The sequence below is a fragment of the Molothrus aeneus genome, chromosome 10 (genome assembly GCF_037042795.1).
Source record: "Molothrus aeneus isolate 106 chromosome 10, BPBGC_Maene_1.0, whole genome shotgun sequence".
Classification (NCBI taxonomy): Eukaryota; Metazoa; Chordata; class Aves; order Passeriformes; family Icteridae; genus Molothrus; species Molothrus aeneus.
In genome coordinates, this window is record NC_089655.1 from 15,120,727 (window position 1) to 15,146,527 (window position 25,801).

A 25,801-nucleotide genomic window follows, 5' to 3' on the forward strand; every position below is an offset into this window, starting at 1 on the left:
CTCTGTGCAGGACATCTGTGGTGGAACAAAGGGGGGACCACTGGGGGTACTGTGGGATTTTGGGGTTTCTTAAGCAGCCCCATGACAACCTGGACACAGTTCCAAAAAGCAGCTGAACTTACAGACTCAAGTTATCAGTTTCAAAGGTGTAACAAAACATTTTCTGCACTTCTTTCCCCATTTACTAAACAGTGCTTGCTAAGGGGCTCAGCAGAGCGCTCCTCAGAGCATGGCTGAGAACTGACCAGCTAACCAAAGCAGCAAAGTAATTGCCAGGCACTGCTGGGATGCCATATCACATGACATACAAGTCCTTGCTCTATTCTGGTCTAAAATTACATATATATATATATATATATATATATATATTTAAATCTGGACTTATTTTTTTTTAAATGAAACACATATTCCTCTATTTGTTTTATTGTTTGGTTGGGGCTTTTTTTCTGGGTTGTTGCTTGGGGTTTTTTGGGTTTTTTTTTGGAAGAGGGCAATTTGTTCAGGTTATTGTTTTGTTCTAGGAAAAGCTATTAAACATTCCCACATACTTTCCACTCATGCTGAAAATGAAGTTGTGTCCTTGAAGAGAGCTAGGGGTAGCCATTGCTTCCACCTCAGAGGTGCACATGGGCATCCAACCTTTTCCTTGCAAAAGGCCCACACAACATCTCTTAGAATTTTGCAAGAACCAAAACTATCTTAATAAAACCAAGGAGAGCAAGAAAGGAGGTGTGTTACCTCTGCTTTGATAACTCCAGGAGCCACTCCAGGCTCGTAGCATCAACTGGAAACAGTTTACTGCTTCCACTGTCCTGCTAGAGCAGGAGCTGTTCTGTTGTTTTTCTTGCACTGAAGTAGGACAGTGTTTCTCAACAGGAAGGCTGGTCTGGATCCCAGACAAAGAGGGCTCAGGAACAGCCCTCAAATAACCCAACCACTCACTCATCCTGACCCTGTACACACTGAAGAAAACTCACCACCACAGCTGCAGATTTCCATCCAGTTTCCCCACAAAACAGTTAACGTAATCCCTAAGCAGAGATATTAATGTGAGAAGCCAAGAATGGTTATTTTTTAGGTAACAAGAATGCCCCAAATTTTACTGGTGTTACATAACTTTTAGATTCTTGTTCCAAGCCTCAAGCTACTGAAAAGCTTCTCTGTTTTTACGAACTACAGGTCATTCCTTTCTCTGTGTCCAAGCTGCTCTTCCAATATATTTTTAAACTGTATGCTTGTTTCCAGAGAGTGGACTCCAAGTGACAGGAAAAACTCTGTAAGAGAGATTGTCTTCTTGCATATAAATCTTACTTTGAAAGGAGACAGTATTTTTGGAATTCAAGAGCTAGGGTTTTTTCCTCTGCAATATTTTTCTTCTGCCACTTACAGAAACACTCAGAAATACTTTCTCTGTAGAAGGAAGTTGCTTGATCAACTCTAAACTGAAGCAGGAGGCACAAGGCAAAAGTCTCCTTTCTAACCCACATTTTTTAGATGGAGGAGGTATTTTCTTTTAGACTGTTCAGGACTTTTGTTCATTTGTCTACATCCAGGTGTGCAGGATTTCTATTAGGGAATGCTACATACCCCTAAATACAATAGAGCACAAATTTTTGGCTGTTTGGTCTGACTCTAAAATGCCCTAGAATGTCAGTGCTTCACCAAATTCTAAATCAGGAGGAATGGCTCTCATGGTACAGACAGCTCAGAGATGCTTTGAGGTTCACTGACCCATTTTAAGAGTCTTGACCAAAAGATTATTTATTACTGGTTACTCAACAACAACAAATATAAACTTGCAAGAATGAGCTGGGAGTGTCAAAGGCAGAAAAGTTCTACCCCAAAGGCTTGTTCTTTATGCAAACTCAATGGAAAGAAAGATCACAACACAACAATGTGAAGCTCAGAAAATGGCTTAACATCTCAGACAGTGGACAGGTTTCAGATGAGTGCAAACATACTCCTAAAGCCAGCTCCTCACCCTTGATGATTCCTTGCATCCATCTCCTGATTTATACAGTGCTGCTCTGATGGATTGGCTGCTAGAGCTCCTGCTGAATGCTGTGCCTATCAGCAGGATCTGGAAGCAGCCCAGAACTGGAGAATAGCTAGCAGAACTCCAGCCACACACTTGAAAGTCACTTAGAATCTCCTGTCTTTTTTGAAGCCTGGTGCTGTGGGCTTTTCTTCACTAAGGGACCCAACTTACCCCCACACAACAGGTAATGATCTCATGCTTGGGCAAAGGAGACACCAAGAATTTGGGGACTTGTTGTGTAACTGATGGTAGCTCTCAGTAGGGTCTGACTTCCTAGAGAAAGGACATACAATCTTTGCTCAGCACTATGCCCAGCTGGTTGCACTGACTACACTGAGACACACCTCCAGGTGTACAGTTCCTTATAAGATGAAGAGGGATGTATAAAAATTCAAGATGGGGCACTGATTTGATAGCTGGATGTCCTTTTGCAACCCCAGAAAGAGCAGAATACCTGGAAGACACAGAGACAAGTACAGAACAAAATCAACTTTCTCATCTGTTGATGCTTTACATGGCCACAGTCAACACAAAACCAGGGACAGGGATTCAGCTTGCTTTACAATGCAGGATCTCCATCCAACCTGAGCACTCTGAGCTCATGTTGCAGCTGCTGGAAAAAAACAGGCATCTTTTTAGGGCAGATTAGGCAGGCTTGTTTGGGCTGTCAAGTTAAAATGACTCAGCCCCTAGCCACACCTCTTGCTTTTTGCTTGTTAGAAGGGGTGTCTAGACAGCTCAGGTGTAGGCGTTGCCCTGTCCACATTGAGTGGGATTAATCCCTGTTGGAGGACCACATGCTGTGCCAAGGCACCCTCTGACACCACCCTGGTAAGCAGGGCAGAGGGCTGCAAGCAGGCAGAAGAGCCTTAGACACCCATGAGGATTTAGCGGCCTCATTCCTGGATGACTTGCACAGCCACGCGTGGCTGCAAGCAAGAAACAGTGCCCAAAGCCCAGCTCTCCTCTGCTCCTGGGGTATTTTGGTAACTGTGTTGTTCCCCTCTAGGAGTTCTGCAGGGGCAGCAAGAAGCCACATGGGAAGGAGGGCCAGTGCTGATGAAGCCCCCAGTTAGCCTTCCTCATGGATGAACTTCTCCAAGCAGCTCCCAGCATCTGGATGAAAACAGGAACACTGCCCTTGCTGCTACATGGTCTCCAGGGCAACATCCTCGGTGTGTACACAACAGGACCATCAGGTAGCTGTTTCTGTGTCACTGATCATCACACCTTTTATTCCTGGCACAGTTTGCAGAGAGATGAATGAGGCTGATACGAGAAATGGCACCACCCTGCTGTAATGGAGATAATTCTTCAGTGTCATTCTCCAAAGCTTACTATGTATCTACATACACACAAACACACCTCACTGCCCCTTGTCTCAGTATCTCTCAGCTGTACCAGCACTGCTTGCCATAAAAGGTACCTTTTACATTTTTAAAATTAATTTTCACTATTAGTGGTCCAATATTAGTGATGTCCACTTCCAGCAAAGGGCATTAGTCATCATGTTTATGTTTAGGAGTGGACTCAAATGGTTTGACTGGATAGTAGTAAGTGAATAGTTTTCATAAAAATGTCTAAACACAAACAAAATTTGGAGTTCAGCCCCTCTTCCATTTGCAATCAATTCCTTCAATAGCCAGATCCCAAGAGTAACTCAAGATATTTCCAGTGAGAGAATAAGCAAGGTATGGAAGATCCTGCAGACATGTTGCCTATCCTAAATGCAAAAAGGACTCCAAAGAGAGGATTTAACAGATGAGAATCAGTGCCTCACAGAGCCAGCATTCATGTGAAGAACTTTACACTCTATGAACCAGGTACAGTGATTTCAGTGAGCACCCTGGTGCTCTTGCCTGATGCCCAGTAGGTTTCTATTTGTTCAAACCTTGGGAAGCACTGTTAAACAGCTTATTTTAGTCTTGCCATGTATATCAAAGTTCAAATAGCTGGACCTCTGTTGGTACCTGAGCCTACGATGATGACCATGAACTTAATCAACCAAAGGACTTTTCAATCACTTCCCAGATGCATGAAGAAAGAGCAGCCCTGGAAGCCAAGGAACAAGGAATGCACTGACAAGTAGGTATTGAGGGACTTGTGCAGAAATATCTGCATGTGCATGTGTGAGGGGAAAAGACAAGATGAACTAATCCCTTTCCTCAGGGCTATGTCTTTACTCTTTGAGACTGGCACGTGTCTCCTTTGTTTTCGATAATAAGAGGTAATTATATCTGAAATGTTAAACTGTAAATCCATCACATAATTAAGGGAATTCAAACTGCACAGAACTATGGGAACATTTAAGGATGGATTAGGGACAGTGACTCTGATAATCACACTCTCTGTTTTCCATTCCTTGACTCAAAGACTCAGGCAGTTTACTGCTTTCCCCAGGGACTGTCTATCTCCCCACCACAAGATAAGGAAACCACATGCTGATTCCAGGGAGAATCACTAGTATACTGTGGTGGAACCAAACAGCCTTCACAGAGGGGTTTATGGCTTGTGTTTCCTTTAATTTTTTTGACCCTTCTTATCACTAAACAAAAGCTTGTGGTCTTCCCTAGATAATCACATTTAAGCTCTAATAAAACCACATGCCTGGATAAAGCAAGTCTTATGCAACTCAGATGAAGCTGTTTTTCCCCAGTGTAATTATTATTGAAGAAATCTATCACATTTTACGGCAAAGCTTAAAATGCAAAGCGCTTAATTAAAAATACAGACGAAGCAATGCATTTCCAAATCCTCCCACCCCTCTACCACTTGTATTTGCAAACACAAGAAAGAAGAAAGGAGGAGCACTAAAAAAAGGAGACTCATTCTTTCCTCATAGGATCACCAGTGACACTCACCTCCTGTGGGTGTCCCTCCGAAGGAGGGAGCAGCACCTGGGCTTATCCCACAGTGCTGCGTGGAAGCCTCTCCAGGACAATGCTGGTGTGATGGCACTGGTGAAAGCAGGGATTCAAGCCATGGAGGCTGAATGATCTGATGTCCTTCACATGTCTCCCTATTGGCTGCTGTTGGCCAAGCTCAGGCCCAAGGCATTAATGCTTGCTTAGAGTAAGCTTGGCCTTGCTGCTGCTGGGAAGGTGCACATCTGTGCACATCTGGCCCGAGCTGCCATGCCCAAAGAGAGGAAGGCACCATGTACTTCCTCATAGAAAAGGGAGGAGAGGGTGGTTTGAGCACAGCCTCAGACATAGGCTCCACTAGAAAAACAGGGTCAGACATCAGGAACTGGAGATCGCTTGGGTCCTGCTGGGTCTGTCTTGTTCTTGGTGTCCAGGTGATCTGTATCTGACATTACGAGCAGAAGCAAGAGTCATTTGCACCTTTCTCCCCAACAGTTCTTTCCAAACATGAGCAGAGAGTGATTTTTGGGGGCTGATCTTTGGGCAAGGAATGCCATTACTTACACCACAGTCACTTGGGATAATATTTATTACCAATAGGCTTTTGTGGGGCAAGCTCAGGCAAGGGAGATCAAATCACTGCTTCAGGGCAGCCCTTGACTTATAACTGCAGAAATGCCAACACCACAAAAAGTTAAATACAAAATAGAATATGAGTGTACAGGGCTTGACTCAGAAACGGTAAGATTTAGTGAGGTATTTTTATTTTACTTTGGGGTGTACATGGGTCATATTCTCCATAAGTGTAAGGGCTAGAAACACATTATGGATTGGTTGGGGGGGGTTGTTTAGTTGGTTGTTTTTTAGGAGAACTGAACTTCTTAGATATTAACAACATTTTTTTAAAATTTTTTTTTAGATAGTATGACAGTGCAAAATTCAGAATAAAATAATGAAAAACGGCTACATAGTAGCTACTGCTCCCACTTTGCATTCAGCATTGCTGATTAAAATGTTGATTAAAAGCTAGACAACTTTCTTCCACTCACCACATTTGGATCATTAAACAAAAATAGCTTCATATATCAAGTATCACTCAATATTAGTTGAAACCTTTTGACTGGCCTGGATTTGTTTCTTTGCTGGAAGAAGAGGGACAAATACTCCACCCTTTATTTTAAATAGACTTTAGATGTATCATTGAAGTTACTTGGAACCAGGTTCAGGGACAATCAGGAAAGAATTAACTGTAACAAAATCTTTGTGAGGTTGAAAACTGGGCAAGCTGGTCATTTAAACTCTGTGATGGGTCAGTTGCCAGTAGCAAACCAACCTTTCCAAAAACCAGCCTAATTAGGTGTGTCTACCCTAAAGGTGTTTCCTGAGGGTTTCTGCTGTTGCTGGAAGATGCCCCACTGGAAATGCCTCCATAAAGCTTTTAAGGAGCCACCAACTCGGACAGAGCAGAGGGGTGGACTGCAGACTGGGATTTATTTAGTGAGAGGCGTGAAAATCCAGCAATCCAGCCCAGCACTCCCTGGATTTCGTCTCTGGCACAGGAAGGGTTTGCATGTTTCCCGCTTGTGGCTTCTATTTTAGCCCATGTTCATTGCTGGGATGCTTGGACACAGCTGTGCTGGTTCATTAACTGCCCAGCATGTCACTCAGCCCAAGCAAATGGCTTTGGGGTAGTGTTTTCCAATGACTCAAGGGGAGGGTAGACCTTTCTGTGAGGAAAGGAAGGTGTTGGTCTAGGAGGTATTTGATAATCTCCTGAGATATATTCAAAATGAGGGAAAAGAAAAATACTCAAGAAGGCTGGGACTCAAATGGACATTTCAGGAATAATCCTCAGCCATTGAGAAACACTAGTGAGACAGACCCAAGACCACGAGGTGATCAATGAACCAATATCTCCCTTTGTGTTACAGCCAATATCTGTAATAGAGAGCTCACTGCTCCTGTGGTTTTCCCTGTAAGCTCAGAAGTTACCTGTTTTAGGGTACTAACTGGACACCAAGAATGAGGGAAATGGATCTACAGTATCCCCACCCTTTTCTGGTTGTTACATCCTGCTCTCGGGTGAGAGCCATTCACAAAATTAGAGCATGCTCAAGCCTTGCCCACGAATGCTTTGGTTTGGAAGGTGCCCTGCCCTGTTCCAGAAGCTGTGTCAGGGACGTGCTGAGCTGTGCAGCTGCTTCCAAAGAAAAAGGGTCCACATCCTGCTGCAAGTGACTCATGCTGAGATCATCCCACTCAGGAAGACACAGAAGGAGCTGTCCCTCTTCCTACAGGGAGGACTTGTGGCATGGAGGAGCAAAGCAGGTCCTGCGACTGGGGAGGTTTGGGGCTTTTTTATGCAGAAGAAAAGAGACAGCCCCCAAGGAAGATGTTGTCTGCCAGCCCATGCCATGGCATCCATCACAGTGACAGCCCTTGGCCAGGGGCAGTCTGGGAGAAGCATCCCTGGCATGCCTCTGCTTCTTTCCTGAGCCTGGCTGTAACCCCTGCACTGCCCTGCCACAGTGCAACCTCCCTGCACCTGCTCCCAGCCTCCCTGCTCGGGTAGAGTCAGGGGCTGTGGACACTTGGCTTTAAGGGCAGGAAATCCACATGACACCATGACAAGCACAAAGTCCCCATGACTATTGCCATGCTGGTACCAGCCCTATCTCAGTAACCAAATGTGGAAGCCACCCATCCTAAACAACTCCCAAGGCATCTAAAACTAGTTCTAGTTTAAAAATCAGATTCAGGCTTAGACAGGCCAGCAAGAAGCGAGCCCAGCAGCCCTAAAGCTGTCAGTCCAGCCACCCGCTGTGGAACAGCATTGCCCAGCACGAACCATTGAGAGGTCTATAATTTATACACTCATGTCCACATCTCTAGAAACATGTATGCTTAGGAAAACAAGGACTGTGTAGGGTTACCCATTCCAGTCTGCTTGTTCCAGCCTTTGCCCTGCACCGTGACAGTTCTTCCCAAATGGGATCCTCTGTAGTCACTTCCAGGCACAGGCACTCACACATGCCTGCACCACACAGGTTGCTGACTCCTGCTCCTCCAGGCAGTCAGTGCTGTTCCAATTGCCCACTGGAAACCCAGCTTGGCCCCAAAACTAAAGAGATTGACAAAAACACATTTCGCTGCTCTTCCTGCAAAACTCTTGAACTCGTGAAAGTTGAACACATGAAAGCAATCTGAGGTTAATGTGTAATACAAAAACCACATGAAAGAGATAATTTAGCATTAGACACATGTTACTAGGAGCAGGTTGAAACTAATACAGGTTTTGTATTCAGGTCATAAAATTCAGCCCTTACATTACCTTGTGAGGTGTCCCTACTTAGCATGCCTTGATGGGAGAACAGCCACAAGTGCTTCAATGCTGATATGAGTTGAACACACAAAACACCCTTTTCCTTCACTCTTTTCACCCGCTCTGTGAAAGAGATACTCATACCTGCAGGACGAACTCTGAATGGTGACAGACAGTCCAGGAGGAATAGGGTCAAAGCCATTTTCTGTTCCCATTCCAGACCTACCGAAAGGCCAGACCAACAAGCTGAATCCAAGCACTCCAGCAATCTTGGAACTGTTGTTTATCTTTGCCCTAACATACCTTTAAAACCTGGTGCCAGTGATCCAGTTGGAGCACCAGAAAGGAGAGTAGGTTGTCCCCAGCACTGCCCACTGCCTGTGGCTCTGGAAAGGAGGGATGAGAGCAGGGATCAGCCTCCAAGCAGCATTAAGGAGCCTTTGTGGGATCCCTGTTCTGATCCTGAAGGAAATCACACACGACATGATGTTAGAAATGTCTGTCCATGGTTGACTTCTGCAGGATTCAACCATGTTACCACTATTTTTACCCAAACCCAAAAAGAACCTGAAGCACTCACTCTCACTTTAGGCCAGAAAAAACTCAACAAATTCAACAAATGTCAAACAAGATGAAGTTCTGAAAATAAAGCTGTATTACCCCTTTAAAAAGTGTGTTGGCAAAGGAACTGGATTTACTTTGAAAGTTAGTTTGGTATGAAAGACCTACACAGCAAAATTCTAAATCCCTTTAGAGAACAGAATGAAATAAAAGCAGATATTTCATCTCTTAACACCTTGTCAGCAAAATTCTCCTTTGTGGGGAAGACTTTTTTTCTTTTGCAAAATTATTGTGCTTGTTTGCCAATGAAGCTTTTCTAAGAACAACATAGCTGCTTTCTCACCCTGCCTCTCCCAACACATCACCACTCCCTTCTGTAGGCCAAGCAGAAAATTCTTTCCCTTGGGGCCTGCAATGAAGCTCATACAAGTTTTTGGGAGAAAAAGCTGCACTGATGTAGAACCCACATCCCCCTTTCCTCTCTCCCCTCCCTTTTAAGTTCCTGACCTTGACTTTTAACTACTGTTCTATCTGGAGTCCCAGAAATGGATTTGATTTGAGATATTTCTACTGATGTGCTTTAAACAAAAATAAACCTATCAAGGGGCACTAAAAATATTAAGATCAATCAACTCAGAGTTAGGCTGAAAAAAGTTCCTGTGTGACTGATGGCCTGACTTGCCAGTGATGTACTGGCAAACACAATTTAATTGATCTTGTGGTCTGATTTAACTTAGGCTTTTAAAGAAAAATCTGGATGGAATTGTGAATATTAATCAAAACACACTATCACTGAGAAAGGTTCTATAAACATGCTGGGCTAGCAGTAAAGACCACAAAAGAGGACAGTCTATGTCCTATTTTTAACTCTTTATTCACCAGCTGAGAATAGCTGGAAGAATAGCAGAGGTATCACATACTGACCTTAATTAAGACAGTGATTCACTCTTTCTCTCTGCACACAAATGGAACAGCTTGGAGCTGGAAGGCTGATGTGCAATTAGAGTTTTTTGGGTGAAGAGGTAATATTTACCATGCAGGGCATATTTTAAGGGAGAATATAGGGTTCCTGACAGATACAATACCCCAGGGAACACACAGAGTCATTCATCTGTTTTTCTGGAAACTTATAGAAATATAAATGTGAAAGGTATTGATTTTTGAAAAACTGGAAATCACAAGTTAATTTATCACTTTATTCTGATCACATTAATTTATCACTTTATCCTTATAAAAAAGGGCTTTCATCAATCTAATAATACAAATATTTATTTTACCAAAAACCAAAACTTGTGACATCCAAAAAATGATTTTTTAAGTTCTTCCTCACCTGATTTTCTTGTTCCAGGTGAAATATCCTTCCAGAATAGCTCCAGAAAGAATGTTTGTCTCATAAGAATCAACACAATCTATTTCAGTGTTATTTTTGCTTTGACTGGATCTCCACAAAGTTAATTTCAACCTCAATCTTTTCTTGACTAAGGAGACCCAATATTGATGGTATATTGAAAAAAGGAAAATTTCTTTCCAGTTTTATTATTAGGTTGTTCCAGAGGTTTCCAACTAATCCAAACCAAACTCACTTTTTATAAAACAGAATATATTTTAAAAGATATTTTTCATTATATCTCTACCACTGCTCCTCAAAGGTATCAAATGTAATCATCCACAACCTGTCTTGAATGCCTATCAATTGCTGATAACTAAAATATTTATATCACTTTACAGTCATCATACCAAATACCTTCAGATGAAACAGAGAACTACATCTCTATCTACCACATTGATAAAGAGCTTTAAAGAGAAAAAATGAACAAGAAGTATCCCTTAGAGTTCCTGGGGGATGGGATTTCAAAAGCCCAGCTTCACAAAAACAATTGAACAACCACACCTGTTCTGATGCCCAAAGGAAGCCAAGGGCCCTGGGTAGGTGTCAGCATGGAGAGCCTGGTGCAGGACCACAACCAGCTGTGGGTCCTTGTGCTGGGCTCTCTTCCACTGTCGGGGTAGGCATAGAAAAAGGGAAGTTTCTCCAATAAAAATGGGAAAAACTAGGAGTACTTCTTCATTGAAGAATCAACTTCAATCATAGAAGAGTCTGGGTCTTACAAAAGCACTCCTGGAGGAAGCTATATATAGACATGAAAGTAAGCAAAAAAACCTCCCTTGAAATAAAACATTTCAGATCAAGGCTTCAGCAAAAATTCCTTGCTTCACATCATCCTGGTGACAATACTTTTCTGTAGGAGGAAGCAAAGTGGCCTCTATTTGTTAAACTCAGAGCTCAGAAATCAAAGCAGCCCAGTAGGGAAGTGGAAAAAACCACAGATCTGGTTTTATTTGAAGAGTTTTGAGTGATCCTAGAGAACCAGACCAGAAAGTAGTATTTCTAAAATGTCAATAACCCAAATTCAAGGTTCAGACATTCTCCAAACTTGAGGTTTGATCAAAGAATATTAGAATTCAATCCCAATTCAACAAACATTGAGATGTGCCATGCCTCTTTCTCTTTTTAAGGGCTGAGGAATATTTCAGGCAGACTTCTTCCTCACAGGTGGGCAGCAGAAAGGCAGAATTTCTTACTGTGCCATAGCCAATGTGCTTTTTTTTGCTGCCCAAGAGGAATTCTCTCCTCAGAGAGGAAGGCAGGGTAACAACCAAGGCCACAGGGCACAACACAGACTGACTGGTAGCCAAAACTGCAAGGTCAGGTTCTGCTACAGGGAACATCAGGGGTAGGACCTGGCACCAGAGGGATGGCTCTTTTCTTCCCTGCTCTCCTGTGTCCATTTCACAAATGTTGGTGGATCCTTTTGCCAGACCATGACTTCAAGCCTTTGAGGAAAGGAGCCTGACTCTGACTGTTCATTCAAAACCTCCTGCCCTGCCCCCTGCCAAAGGCTTTGTGCTGATATAGGAATTGTAAAAATGGAAAAATGGTTTTAAAATTAACATCAGTCCCAAAGCTTTTCATATGGTCAAACAAAATCTCACATACAAATTCTTCCACAAATTCTTGCTTTTTCTATCCAATCCTACAGTGAAACTTAAGAATGGGGTTTAGCATCAGACAGCAGAATTAGTATGTTGGAGGATTTTGTGTCTCTAGATCACAGTTTGGAGTGAGAACTCTGATCTGTAAATTAACAGAGCCAGAGGGCAGCCGTGGTCATGTAGGTCTGACCTCTGAAAGGATGCCAGCAACAAGACTGCTCTGAATGAATCTCCTGCATGAACCTGGGTGAAGCTGATGGGAAAAGCATCCAATCTCTACTGCAAATGATGGAATAAATCATAGCCCTGACTTTTGCTCCAAGAATGGTTTCTTCTGTTAAATGGTGAAGGCTTATACGCAGTATGAACTTGTCCAACTTCTAACTACTAATTCTTATTACACTATTGCCCAAAGGAGCTTCTGTTTCTGAATTTCTCTTCCTTATATAGCATACTTGAGAACCAGACTTCTCTTGACTTCTCATTTGGTAAGCTAAGGGGATGCACTGCACTGAGCAGTGTTTGCCAATCCTCCAGTCATTCTTGTGGCTCCTCTCTGAGAGACTGCCAGGTTTTCAACATCCTTCTTTAATTGTGGGTACCACAGCTGGATGGAGTGCTCCCAAGGCAGCTGCACCAATGCCAAACACAGCAGTAAAGCAATCCCTGAGCAGAGAGACAGGGAATATCAAGCAGGCATTAGAAAGGCTCCAAGGATTGCTTTAGACCCTTTGGCCACGGCACTGAAGTGAGAGATGACACTCAGCCAATTATGCACTCAAGTCCTCAGTCATTTTCCAGATTGCTGTTTCTCAGCCCAGTCTATTCCATCTGGTACATAGATCTCAGATTTTTCATTTCCTTTACCTGTAGGATTCTGAAAAGAGAAATTATTTGCTATTTCCATTCTACCAAAGGATCCAAACCATGCTAAACTGCTCCTTCTGTCATCTGCTAACACCAGCAGAGTGGAGTCCACCCCTTCTTACAGTCACTGCCACACTACTAAGCAACTCAGTGCAACAAATGGGTCCCACTAGGAACACAACTATTTGATGTATTTATACTTTAAACCTCTTTATAAATCCCACTTTGAAATTTATAACTGAAACAGTTGGAATCCATCTGCTGTTTCTTATTTGGTACTGTACCATTTGAGTTTATGAAAGAATATGTATGGGAGCAAGTTTAAGGCATACAGGGAGTTCTTCCATCAACATTAGTGTAATAATCAACCAGATAGAGATTTCTGTTTTTTAAATCCAGCTGCAGCTGACCATAATTAATTTCCAAAAAACAGTACTAGATATCTCTTCACGTGATACACTGCTTCAGTATGTTATTCCTTATGTATTCCTTGCATGTCCTTGAATTAATGTTAATTATTAATGATCATAGCAATCTATTTAAAATATTGATCTAAATTTAGATTTCATTAGCCTCTAGAACTTCCCCAGTGTTTCTTATCAGAAATCAAAATAAAGACCTAGGGAGCTCTTTAGCTTTGTACCTCTAGGATTTGGAGTTAGAAAAACCCAGTGAGATTTGCATATGTAACTTTAAAACCTGATTAATATACTCCCAAGTACCAATGAAGTGAAAATTATTCCATTATCCAGAGAAAACATTCATCTTCTGTTTATTCATAAGATACAAAGAAGGTTCTTTTTGTGCCACTATTATCAATTTTATCACAACCAGTCAGCCAATTGAACTCCTATGGATTATTTAGTTTAAACTCTATTATCTTCTTTATTTATCTGATTCTCCAGGTAAGAGTGCCCCAATCAGACATTCCTTGAGGCACCAGCATTGAAGTCTAATTGGGCATTGGTGTGCAAAGTAGCAGAAGCAGTTTTCACACTTATGAAAACAAGGAATCCAAGCGTCCTAAAAAGATCTGGTGCACAGCATTTTTTCAGGCCACAAATCTGCTGTGATAGATACTTACTCTTGAAAAAGCTCTAGGTTGCCTTCTGCCTCCCTGGTGGCAGCCTTGCTCTGCACTGGTTTGGCTGCTGTCTCCCTGAAAACAGGGACTGCAGATTACCAGCAGTCAGCTGCCGAGGGAGATGCTGATCCAGAGTAAAGTTTGTGATTCTACTGAAGGTCATTTTCTCCCCTTGCAGGCGAGCACAGCCCGACTGGTGCATTAGAATAAACAGATGCTATCAGCACCAGCAACAAATTATCTTCCTAGGCTTTGTAATTTCTGGAGAGTAACAGGTTGCAGCAAGTCAATTTACATTGAGGATGGAGAGGGAGGGAAGCAGAGGTTATATTGGCATTAGCAAGGAATTCAGTGCAAGGGAAAAGGAACAAAAAATTGGAGCTGGACAACTACATTGTGAAAGAAGCCATTATCTGTGCACCCATATTGCTCCTGGTGAGGTACACAGTAAACCAGAGGTGGGGATGTGGAGGTTTCACACCTGAAGGGGATTTGTGTTTTATCCTCAAGTGCAAAAAACACAGAGAGAGCACGTGCATATACAGGTAGATATTTAGGGTGATGTAACTGCCCACATGAAAAGCAGTTCCTTGCACCAGGACTTGGGGATATACTGCAGCCAGAGAGGACAACACACTCTTTGTTTGCTGTTTCCAGGAGAATGCTTTTCTACAGCTGAGATTCCAGTCCCAGAACCAGAGTGGTGACATAACTGCACTCAGGAATCCTTTCATTGGTTCTCTGCAAGAGTGGGAGGAGCACATCTCCCTATATATTTTTAGATGCACAAATATTTTACCCTACAGTACTATGCATAACTACCTGCCCATAAATTGGCAGAACTGGCAGGAAGACATGGGAAAACTTTATAACAAAATAAGAAATGGACCTCCATATTCCTAAAATCCCAATGTGGTGTCCCAGAGAACAAGACTTGTTCTATTTTTGTGGTCTAGGCTGGTCTCTGCTATGTTCAGACAGAGCACACACACCTATTTGTGCACAGAGCTGCAAGATAAGCCCAGAAGTTTATGTAATTTCTCTAGATAAGGTACCCATTAAAGGCAAGTCTTACACCTCTGCTTTTAGCCATGGTATCTCTACACCCATTTCACACCAGCATACAAAGCCTGCACAGCTTTTTCATAGTATTTTCCTCAGTCTTTTAAGTGGGATTCATAAGTCTGATTGGGACTGGGGAACAATGAAACCATCTGCTGCAATCTTATTTGCAGAAGACAGCAGACACTCATTTCAAAGCTAGTCTGGCTTTATCATCACAGTGAAAGACAATTTCAGCATTCCTCTGCTGGGATGGAAAGAAGAAGCTGCTACACATCCCCTTGCAGGTGACTCTTTCTGCCTCTAGACTCAAGGGAATTGTACTTCCTATATGTGCTAGCAAAATTTATTTATACCCTATTTATTATTTAGCACCCTGCAGCTCCAGCCCTGCAGTTTTCTACTTCTGTCAAGAAAATATCTGCAGATATTGATGAGTTTTGGTGATTCATTCATATCAATCCACAGCTGCCTACACAATCTAGTATTAGTTTGCATTTGCCCAGCCAAAAAAAGAGACTAATCTTACCAGTCCGGAAAGACTTCAGTACAAATGGGAGGAGGTAAGCTGCTCAAAAAACTCAGATATAGAAATTCCTTTAGTTTTGCTATAAGAACACATTTAGATTTTTAGTCTAGAAGAACACATAAAATTTAGTCATCAGTAACCTTTGCGGGCTATATTAGAGTTTAAGACAAAAAAATTTTAAAACCCCCAGCCACTCACAAAGCATTACAAATATTACTCTATGTTCCCTACATCATCCTTTAAGTACTTAGGGGTTTCCACCTGTTGTGCTGATCCCTCATTTCCCTTTCCTGACAGAGTGCAATGAAAATTCTACTGCCATTGTTCATCTGATGTTCACTAAAGGTCTCCTATGGGACATGTGTAGGCCTGGGGTTTCAGTGGAGCAGGACCAATATTTTCCTTCAAATGATTCAAGGGATTTCTCGTGCCTTTTCCTTTCCCTTATTAAATAATCAATTCAGAACAAAGAAATACCTTCAATAAAATAATTCAAAACTAAAAGCTCTCAACAATTTCAAATTAGTAGCATTCTAAATTCTAGGACATCTATTCACACAGAGCTGAAAGCAATTGGTATAAATCTAGATAATTTTATGAAGAGTCTGATGTCTCCATTTCAAACTTTAGGGTAACTGTAATACAAACAAAATCAGGCTGCTGATTCTCTGATTTAGGAGCTTGCAACATTAGAAATTAAAGAATCATTTCCATGCCTTTGGACTGCTATCAAACTTGGGTGGGTGCAGCATCTTGTCCTCCTAGCATAATATTTACAATGTTCTGCTATTCCTCTCTCAAGCACTGTTGAGGTTTCTTGATTTTTCAATTCAGTTCAAAATAGGAGCGTACTTTTTCTCTCCTAATATCTGTTCACATTATAGGCAAATCCAGTTGAAATAGCTTGTGATTACCTTTCAAGGGCCAGATTCTTATGTTATGTTACGCTATGGACAAACCCCTACATTGCTCAACATTTTAAATGATGCTGAAAAAGAAATCTTAGCAGAGGGAGAAGTCCAAATATTCTCCCAAGAAAATTGGGCTAGCATATTTAAAGCACAAAAGTTTCCATAGCCAAAACATTCACATCTGGATGCTTTTAACTTCGTCAGCTCGGCCAGACACCCACTTGTATCTGGGTGTTGTGCAATTCCAGCATGAAACTCAAACTCATACTATGACTCCAGAAGCAGCAGCCTAACACTCTGCCCTCACACCCCTTCTTGTAAATCTTTGGTCCTAGAGAACTTCTTCCAGCTCTAGGGTTTGGAATAACTTGTTTTCAGACCAAAGCTGTCCTCTCCAAACCAAGTCCTGTATCCTGGCTGAGTTAGCTGGAGATAAATCAGCATGAAACTAAAATAGCACAATGGAAAGTCAGGCTTACTGTTAAATCATGCTTCTATTTTTACCTGGCAAAGCACTTAAGCATGTGGCTGAGATGCACAGAACTTAAGGATATGCTTAAAGTTAGTCCTCTGTTTACATGTATTGTAATTCAGGGCTTATAAATCAACTGATGTTGTGAATCTGGCTGAAATATTGTGATTTTTAAAAGAAAAAACACAGTCCTGATCTCTGAATATAAAAAGGGATCCATAGGGTCAGGATGCAGAAACTTGTACACCAAGCAGGAAGAGCTGAGTATTGGCAGCTGGGCCAAAAGCTCACACAAACCTACAGAAAGGAAAAGGAATATTTCCAAGTGAACTGCAAGACAACACAAAGCAGGAAACAAATTTTGCAGTTGAGCATGTTCAACCTTAGTGGAATAGGGATACAAGCATGGTGGTGCAGGTAAAGCCAAGGCTTATCTGGCCCTGCAGTTTACATGCAGCTCTGTCCAAAACCAGATAATTAACAGACACAGGACACAGGCTGTGCACAGAATGGTCACAGTCCTCCAGCTTCTGCAACTGGCAATTTAGGGACTTGAAGCAATCTCCAAGCCCACACAGGCCCTTGTGCTTAGTAGTCTCTGGTGAACGGATCCTACAGAATTTTGACTTATCCTCTCTTAAATTTATTTCATTTTGCTATTTCCAGTATCTGTCATCACTTCCACAATAAAATAATGAAAAAGTGCTCCTTTTATTGAATGCCACTGTCCATCTAGTTTCTTTAGCAGCCTTAGTTCTTATGTTGCAGGGAGAAAGGAAAGGTCAGTTCCCATTCACCTCCTCCATATCACTCACGATTTTATGAGCCTCTGTCAAATGCTTCTCCAGTTTTTAAGGCTGAGAAGCATTACTTTATTTAGACTTCTCCATTAAAAAAAAAGAGACATTTCATACTTCTAGCTATTCTTACTGCTCTTTTCTATGCTTTTTACTTCTAATACATCTTTTTTGAAATTGAGTGAACAGTCCTTCATGAAGCACCCAAGATGCAGGAACATTATGGGAAGATCCACATCTCTGTCTCTCTCCTATATGTACTGCAGTGGCATAAGTCTTATTTTGCTGCCAATTATTCAAAAACCTCCAAAAAGCATTTATAGGACTTCTAGTACTTGTCTGACATTTCAGGAAAAGGAGCAGCTGTGACTTTATTAATCATTGTCCTGAGTACAAAAACCACAGAAAACATAGCAACCTAGAGGCAAGAATGGTCAGGATTATTTTCTCCTGTGTTATTTATGTATACTAACATTGACTTTTGTCTGCCACAGTATTGCCCAGTCTCTCCAGATTCTTGAGAAAAAAACCAAAAAGGTTTAGTTATCACTGTGATAATGATTTTATAGGCCTGAATCACTTTTTTTGGCCTGAATGTTCTCCCTACTAATTATTTTTTCAGGTAGGGCTGTTGAAAGACATGGTTTCCCCTGCCCCAGGAACTCTACAAGGACTACACTCCCCTCCTCACTCCCAAAGGATCACTAAAAAGAACATGAACATTTTCTAGTGTGAAAATTGGCTAGCTACAGCTCTCTTTTTCTTCATTCGTTGCTGGGACTTTTTCAAAATCCATCAAAACCCCAAGCACACTATATTAAGTGTTACATGCTTTTCCAGATGCTTATTGATTCCTTTGAAGTTCTCCAGGGCTTGCAATGCGTGCCTTTAATTTCCAAAGGTTGTGTTAGCACACCCACAATATATTGTATTTAGGTATGATGCCACTAAATCTGTTGTAATTTCCTTTCAGCTTTCCTGGTAGACAAGCCAGACCGGAGTCACCTGCAGGCTTTTTTCTTCCCTGCTGGAACACTTTTTAGGATTGGTGTCTCATTAGTTACCTCTGCTGGGTAAGGTAACTGAGGCTGACTGAACCCAAGAGTTTCACACCACAGCAATTAGAACATTTGAGTGAGTATCATTTGTCCTGGTGATTTGCTACTGTTCATTTCATTCATGTATGTTTTAAAAGCTTTTCTGTTAGCAAGTAAATTCAGGACCATTCCTTGGGCTCAACCCTTGGAGGACTTTCCTGTTGGCTGTGCAGGCAGTGACTCTCCTCTTGGTGGATTTGCTGACTCCACTGCTCCTTTGACACCTGGAGCATTTGCTGGACCCTCTAGACTGTCAGTTCCTGTCATATTTGAAGGAAATATTTTACGATTTTCTATGGGTTTTATGAGTCACCCCTCACACCATTTTAGTTTGTGTTGCAATGGGTTTACATTTAACTTGTAAGAAATTACACTCCTCTCTGATTTCTTTGTTTAGGCACGATTTCCACTTTTTTAGAGGACATCATTGTATTGTCCCCTTCTTCCACTGTTTTACTGTAGTAAATTTTTGGGGTTTAGGTGAATTTTGGGAACTGGCATGTTTTCTCCACTATACAGGCATGGTACTTACATTTTTAATTATGTACTCATTAATGCTATTAAAATTAAATTTCTTAATATTAAAATGCTTTTGAGATAAAAACAGTCTTGGTCTTTGGGTTTTTCCTAATTTTATTATTCCTACTAAAGTAATGAAATTGACTATAAATGGTCACTATTGCCATTCTTTCAGTGCAACAGCTATAATTTAGACAAGGTCCTAGTCAAAAATTATATTCTCTTTTATTGGTCTATTTAGAAATGTAAATTAAAATTTGCCCTCTATATCCTAAGTAGGATAAATATTCTCCAGTCTATTTTCTTGCATACTCTCCATTGCCTCTGATCTTTTTTAGAGTATTTCATAGATATTTTCACTGCCATGGTCAGCTGTTTGAAAGGATAAATTTATTATAATGTTTTTCTTGATTTGGTGTGGCAACATCCAATTCATAGAGAGTGGGTGGCAAATGATGATACAGATAATTGATTTATCTTATTGGATTCTGGTATCCAACTGACTGCGAGTCACTTCTCCAACGGCAAAATCTATTCCTGTTATTTCCACATCATGAGTATCCTGGTAGTGCAGTGTTGGAACTGATCAGCTTCATTCAGAATAATTTCTTTGAGGCCAGTACAGTGAAATTCACCCATCCTCACCTTATATGGATTTAGTATTTCTAGGAAAGCACAGACACTTTTGGTCTTAGTCTGTGTGTGCCTGGTTTAACAGGCATTTGCTTAGACTGCTGGATTATCTGAACACTATTGGTGGCTATTCTGTCCTGCCATGAAGGCACAGAAGGAAATTTGCCATCAGGATGAATGTGTTCTTCTCCAGGAACTCATCTCAAATAATTTGGAAGACTCTCCCAGTGTTTGTTTTCATCTGTAGCGCCACCAGCCTGGCTGGCCCCATTTCAGAAGACATCACCCATTCCTGAGCATCTCTCCTGTTTCTAAGATGTCTCTCCTCTTTCTCCCCACACCACTTCCTTAGACACACAATGGGTCTCTCACTGCCTGGGATGTTTCTGAATGCTGTAACAGAGCTCCTGTTCTTTACCATCCTCTCCTATCAAAATGTTTTGTTTTGCTTTCTGGACTCTCCCTTGTATATCTTGGTGCTCACACAACCAGGACCAAACATGATGCACAAGGAAGGTCACCAGCTCCTCTCCAGTACCCTCTCAAAGGCTGCTCAGACACCACAAGATACAAAGGCCCCCGAGCACAGGCAAACCACTATGTGTTCCCTCCTGGCCTTGTATTCCCAGTTATCCATCCCACACAGCACTCTCTGCTCCTCCTCAGCTGGGCTGTGGTTCTTCCAGTGTGTGTCTGGCTTAAGTGGATCCACAAAGCTGCCTTCTGGCAAGAGAGGGGTCACATGGACAGTATCTTTTGCACACATGTTTACTCATTCAGCCTGAAACACGATTTTACTATTTGCCTCATTGTCTCCTAATTCAAGCACAAAGCAAGTCAAGCCAATTCTCCCAACCAAATCTCTTCTAAATGTTCATTGTACATTCAGCACCCAGTAAACAAAGCTTCTTTTACCACACACCTAAAACTAGCACAAAAACAGGTGAGCATGAGTTTTCTAGAGAAAAACCTTGGTGCTTATACTTCCTATCACCACAGTCCTCACTTTCCTGTGCTCAGAGAATTTTTATTCTATTTAGAAGCCAACCTTCTGGAGAACACAGTTGTGGTTTTTGCAATATTTTTATTTTCTAAAGACTGACCCTGTGTTTAATTTGCAGAAAGCACATGGTACAGAACAGATCAGGGAGTTTGGCACAGAGGCAGGAGGTACTTTCAACCCTTGGTCAATTAAACAAGAAATGTAAAACCTGGCAAGTATTGCGTTTAATCCTCTTTGCACCCCTTAGCCTCCTGCCAAGGATGAAAAGTACTTCTCTTCTTAAAAAGAATAAAAGATTTCAGAACACATCATCAACTCCTCCCTTCAGCCCTCAATACTGACAGTGTTATCTCCACACACAAAGCTTCTCCCCCTTCCTCCAGCTTGGCAACAAAACCCAAGCTCAATGAATATTTTATATGTGTGTGGTTAATGGAGCATTCTGGCTCCAGTCCATTAGGAACTTTACACAACGGTGTATTAACTGCTTCCCAATGTAACATTTTGAGTCTGTCCAAAGGGGATGTGTGTTTGCCAGTTGAGCCAACACACTATTATTGTCCTGTCAGCCTAGTTCCTGTCTTTGGTTGAAGAGCAGGGTCCCCCTGCCACAACAATTTGCCACCATTGTGCTCCCAGCAGCAACCTGAGAAGATTAGCTTGGCTCCAAGCTCTATTTTCCCCTCCGTATTTTAAGGTCTGTGTCTCATGTGGGGTGGGGAATGCCTGCAGTCTTTCCCCTTCAAAGATATACACAGGGATAAGCAAGCACATCACAGGTTAGCATAAGGGTAAATATAAAGCAGTTGAGATCTTTAGTTTTAATGGAAACCAGACCTCCATATTTTTTCATCAGCTCTGAAATTGGTAGCCTTAAAATCCACCTGATTGATTGAAAAAAATTGATAGAATGACAACATTTGTCCAAGTAGTTACCTTCTCACTTTAAAACCTCCTCTGCTTCTCTGGGCCACTACTGACAGAACACCATCTCCATTAAAAATCAAAATCAGCACAAAGACATCTCAAGAGTCATATGGACACAAGTCACTCCCCTTAAAACAAGTGACTGCAATTCTACCCTGCACATAGACAATATCCATGGTAAATGGCAAAAAGAAGGAGGCGCTGGATTTCTCAGATGAAGAGCCCTGTGAGAGTTAGGGGTCCAGATCTAGATGTTCCCCTAAGCCTCCCAGAGAGTTTGTGGAGCACATGGGAGCTTCCAAAGTGTGAGTCATCTCAACCTAAGGCAAATGTCTAGAGTGGGTAAGGTGAATGGCATGGGCTGTTTATCACTCCTCACTGAGCAAAGAGGGAGTCTAGATGACAATCTTAAACTTTATGTCTAAGTTTTAGATAACTAAAATCAGGTGAGACAATTCCCTGCCCCAAGGTTTGCAGACTCATTACCAGGTGAGCCACAGACCCTGACAGACTTAGGGCAGAAAACAACAAGATAAAGAAAAGTGCTGATGTGGAAGAACTGATCTCATTCCTTCCTGCCTGAAAGCAGAAAGAGCTGATGTTTCAGAAGGCAAAGCCATTCTTTGCTCTCACATCATTGCTGGAACACAGAGGAAGAAAAGGAGTACCATTGCTGGACTTGCCAGGATGCTGTAGGGCCTTCTGTAACATTGTATGAGGCACTCACCAGCCATGAGGGGCTTGGGAATTGCAGGCCAGGAAGGAAGGCTCAGAGGAGCCAGGGATGGACAGCTGGCCAAAATATAGATGAGGGGAAGGCTTTCAATAGGTAGGGATCACCTCTAGACAACAGGTTCCTCCTCAGCCAGCAGTGCCTGCACACCTGTGACTTACCCAAAATAGGCACTGGTGGAAGGGTCTGGAGCTGAAAGATGTGGAGAAGGGTCACCAAGACACATAGTTAAGGAAGTTCCATGCAAACTTGGAAGGAATTTCCCATTGCAAAGATCTGGACGAAAAAGCAAGGGTTTCCTTGAGCACACCGAAAGGATCACCACATCTCATGTCACTCTTGAGAAAGGACAGGCACTGCAGAAATACAATCAACAGCCATAAATCTGACTGACCAGAAGCTCAGTTGCTCTGAGCACAGCTCTGAAGTCAGGTTGTTTCTCTCTCTCAGAGGCACGGGCAGCAAATCAGTCATCCTACCAGTAGATAATCCAGTTACCAGCCCTCCCTCCTTCTCCCTCCCAGATCCCTCAGCTCCCCCCACGCCCCTTAGCGCTATCATCAATGGAAAGTTTTAGAGAATTAGCTGAAAACAACCAAAGTGCCTAATTGACTGAAGAAGGGAAATGGCAACTTCCATCATCTCAAAAAGCTGCACCTTTCTCCTACTCATCTCAAAGCTGAATAAAGGAATTAAAAACACAGCCTGGGGCAGCCAGCAGAGATTTACAAGAAGCAGGCATTAGTTCTAACTCTAAAGGCTGGGCGTGTGCATGAGCCAGGAGGAGCAAACAGAAAGGGAGCAGTAACATGCAGCCTTTGCATTTAAAGAGGAGGAAGGAGAAGGAAAAAAAAAAAAAAAAAAAGAAAAAAAAAAATCAACAACCTTTAAGCCCTTCCTAATAAAACAAAGATGATCCTGGCAACATGAAATGCTACCCTACTTTGTTTATTTATCGACACAAAGAAAGAAGCAAGTTGGCACCTCAGAGGGTATTAAATCCTGGTTTTTTGCTGACTGAATGACCTCAGCTGAAATATTTTCCATGACAAGAGCCCAGAAGACGCTGGCAGAGTGTCAGACAATAAGATTTTCAGAGTGTATTTACATTCTATCCATGGCCCCAGGCTGTTCCAAACCCATAGGCAGGTGCTGCCTTTATCTGTTCTTTGCTCACCTGGCTCCCTAGCAAAATGTTCTGAGACCTGTGGCTGCCTTAACTGTTTGTTGCCTGGTGCTCAGAAAGCTTCAGACACATCTGGAATCCTGGCAAACAGAGATGGAGACACTGTTTGCCCCTCAAAGCAGACCACTGAGTGGTGTGTAACACACTCTTGCCAAAAAGCAGAGGGAAAACAGTGGTGATGCAATGGTAAAAGACAGCTGAAAAACAGATGAATTCATCTGAGAAAAGTGATGCTTTTTAAAAAAGGAAGGGAGAAGGTGGTTCTTTCAAGAATACATTGCATTTTCCATGACTTGAGATCTTTAAACTAGGTCTGGGTAGCTCTCTAAGAAGCAACAGTCAAGATCCTGAAGAGGATCAGAGGTGGGGATCAGAATTTTATAACTTCTTGCCTTGAAGTATGTGCAGGACAATATTCCACTGACTGTCAAGCAGAGGACAGTCAGCAAGCCACAACTGTAAAGCAGTGGACAAAAGGGAGAGAGGCAGGCTAAGCCACAAAGACCCAGAGTGTTCTGCCTTTCAACTCTGTGGCACAAACTCCCCACATTGCAGGCTTCCAGCTACATTATCCCCTAGACCAGCTCCTGACCTGGTCTTCAGCAAAACAATCTGTTCCATCCCTGCAGTGGGAACAGCCTCCTCTTTGCTCAGTTTAATTTGGCTTCTCGTGCACAGCTCCTCTCTCTTGAGTAATAAGCCTCCAGGAGATGCTGAGCGAGGCTACGCCCTTCATACCGCCCAACCAGGAAGAATGATAATTGCACTTCTAACAGCACCTTCTGCAAGGCAGCCACCAAAGCAGAGGAAACATGAATTAAAGCAGGATAAAAAGGAGGGGCCTTACCCTCTACCTAATAAGGTATTATTCATGCTTTTGGAAAGCTTCCTTGCAGAGAGATAAAAACACACATAATGGGTATTCATAAGCAACTGCCTCTGGAAAAGGAAAGGCCTGCCTGCCATCTCACCCCATTGCCATGCTGGACTCACCTTCTACATTCCCAGCCTTCAGCTCCCTCTCCCTTTCCTACCTCCTTGCCATATGTCCTTGTTTAACCTGTTCTGTACCCGAGGCAGCTCTCCTTTGCCCTCATGCATGGCTCAGGTCTGACCCACTCACACACATCTTCACACCAGTTCCTCCAGTCTCATCACTTTCACCCAACCAAAGAATTTTTTTTTTCCCTTTCTCTGATTCCTGTCCTCCCTGCAAAGTTCTTCAGCTCAACTTCACCCCAGGCCTACTGTGTGTAAATAATTTCCCCTTTCATACCCTTCCTCCAGCCTACACCCACCACCCCCCACTTGAGAGGATCCAGACATCTGCAAACTGTGTTTGTAACTCTATTTTTGTATTTGTCTGGCCTAACATTTCATCCAAGAAACAAAAATGTGACCTTACCCTCCAACAAATTTATCATAATAAACTTCCACTCATGAGCCCAAAACAATGGTGAGTTTTAAACATCTTCACAAAGTAAATTACCCACTGGTCCCTTGCATAACTTGTCATTGTCCTTTTCAATCCTGTCCAGCTGGTCATCACAGTGTGTGAGCACCTTGCAGCCTTTGCCATTTCCGAAGCTGTTCTGTGCAAGCTGGGCAGGACTTGCAGTGGTGGGAAGTGCAGCTCCAGGCACAAAACCTGCCAGACAAAAAATGAGCTCTGATCATACTTTGCAAGGATTTCGGCCGCATGGCAAATGGAGTCCTAGAGGAATTTGCAAAGGATCCTAATAAAGTTAGACATCTCAATCCCATCAAGGTCACAGCAATTTGGGTATCCAATGAGCTAAGGCCCTTTGAAAGCTCTGTAGGCATCTTCAGGCACTAAAATGCCTTTGGAAACTGCATGGAAGGTATAGAAACTGCAGCTGGGTGTTAAATGTTTAACCAGGTCTGTGGGCAGCCCTTTGGCCTGTCCTGGGGTAAGACCATAGACACACATGCACTAAGACCACCACAAAAGTACATGTACAGAGAACTTTTCAAAGCTGTCCCTTCTCTAGCTCTACATTCCTAACCATCATTACATTACATTTAAAAACAAACCACAACAATCAAACAAATGAACAAAAATCCCCCAACATCCAATCAATCAACCTGCAGATCTCCTGGGATGAAAAAAATAAGCTATGAAGAGCTCCTCTCGGCTGGAACAGCAAGGATAAAAATGGAGGAAAACAGAAGACTAACCAG

General features: G+C 42.3%; 1 long non-coding RNA gene across 2 annotated transcripts in view; it reads right to left on the minus strand.

Annotated features, from left to right (window-relative positions):
• LOC136560720 (uncharacterized) overlaps window positions 1-25,801 on the minus strand; it is a 40,316-nt gene that overhangs the window by 11,760 nt on the left and 2,755 nt on the right. For both annotated transcript variants that reach the window (XR_010784196.1, XR_010784195.1), the window contains one exon: window positions 25,089-25,247. This is a non-coding gene — a long non-coding RNA (uncharacterized lncRNA). The remainder of the gene's footprint in view (window positions 1-25,088; window positions 25,248-25,801) is intronic.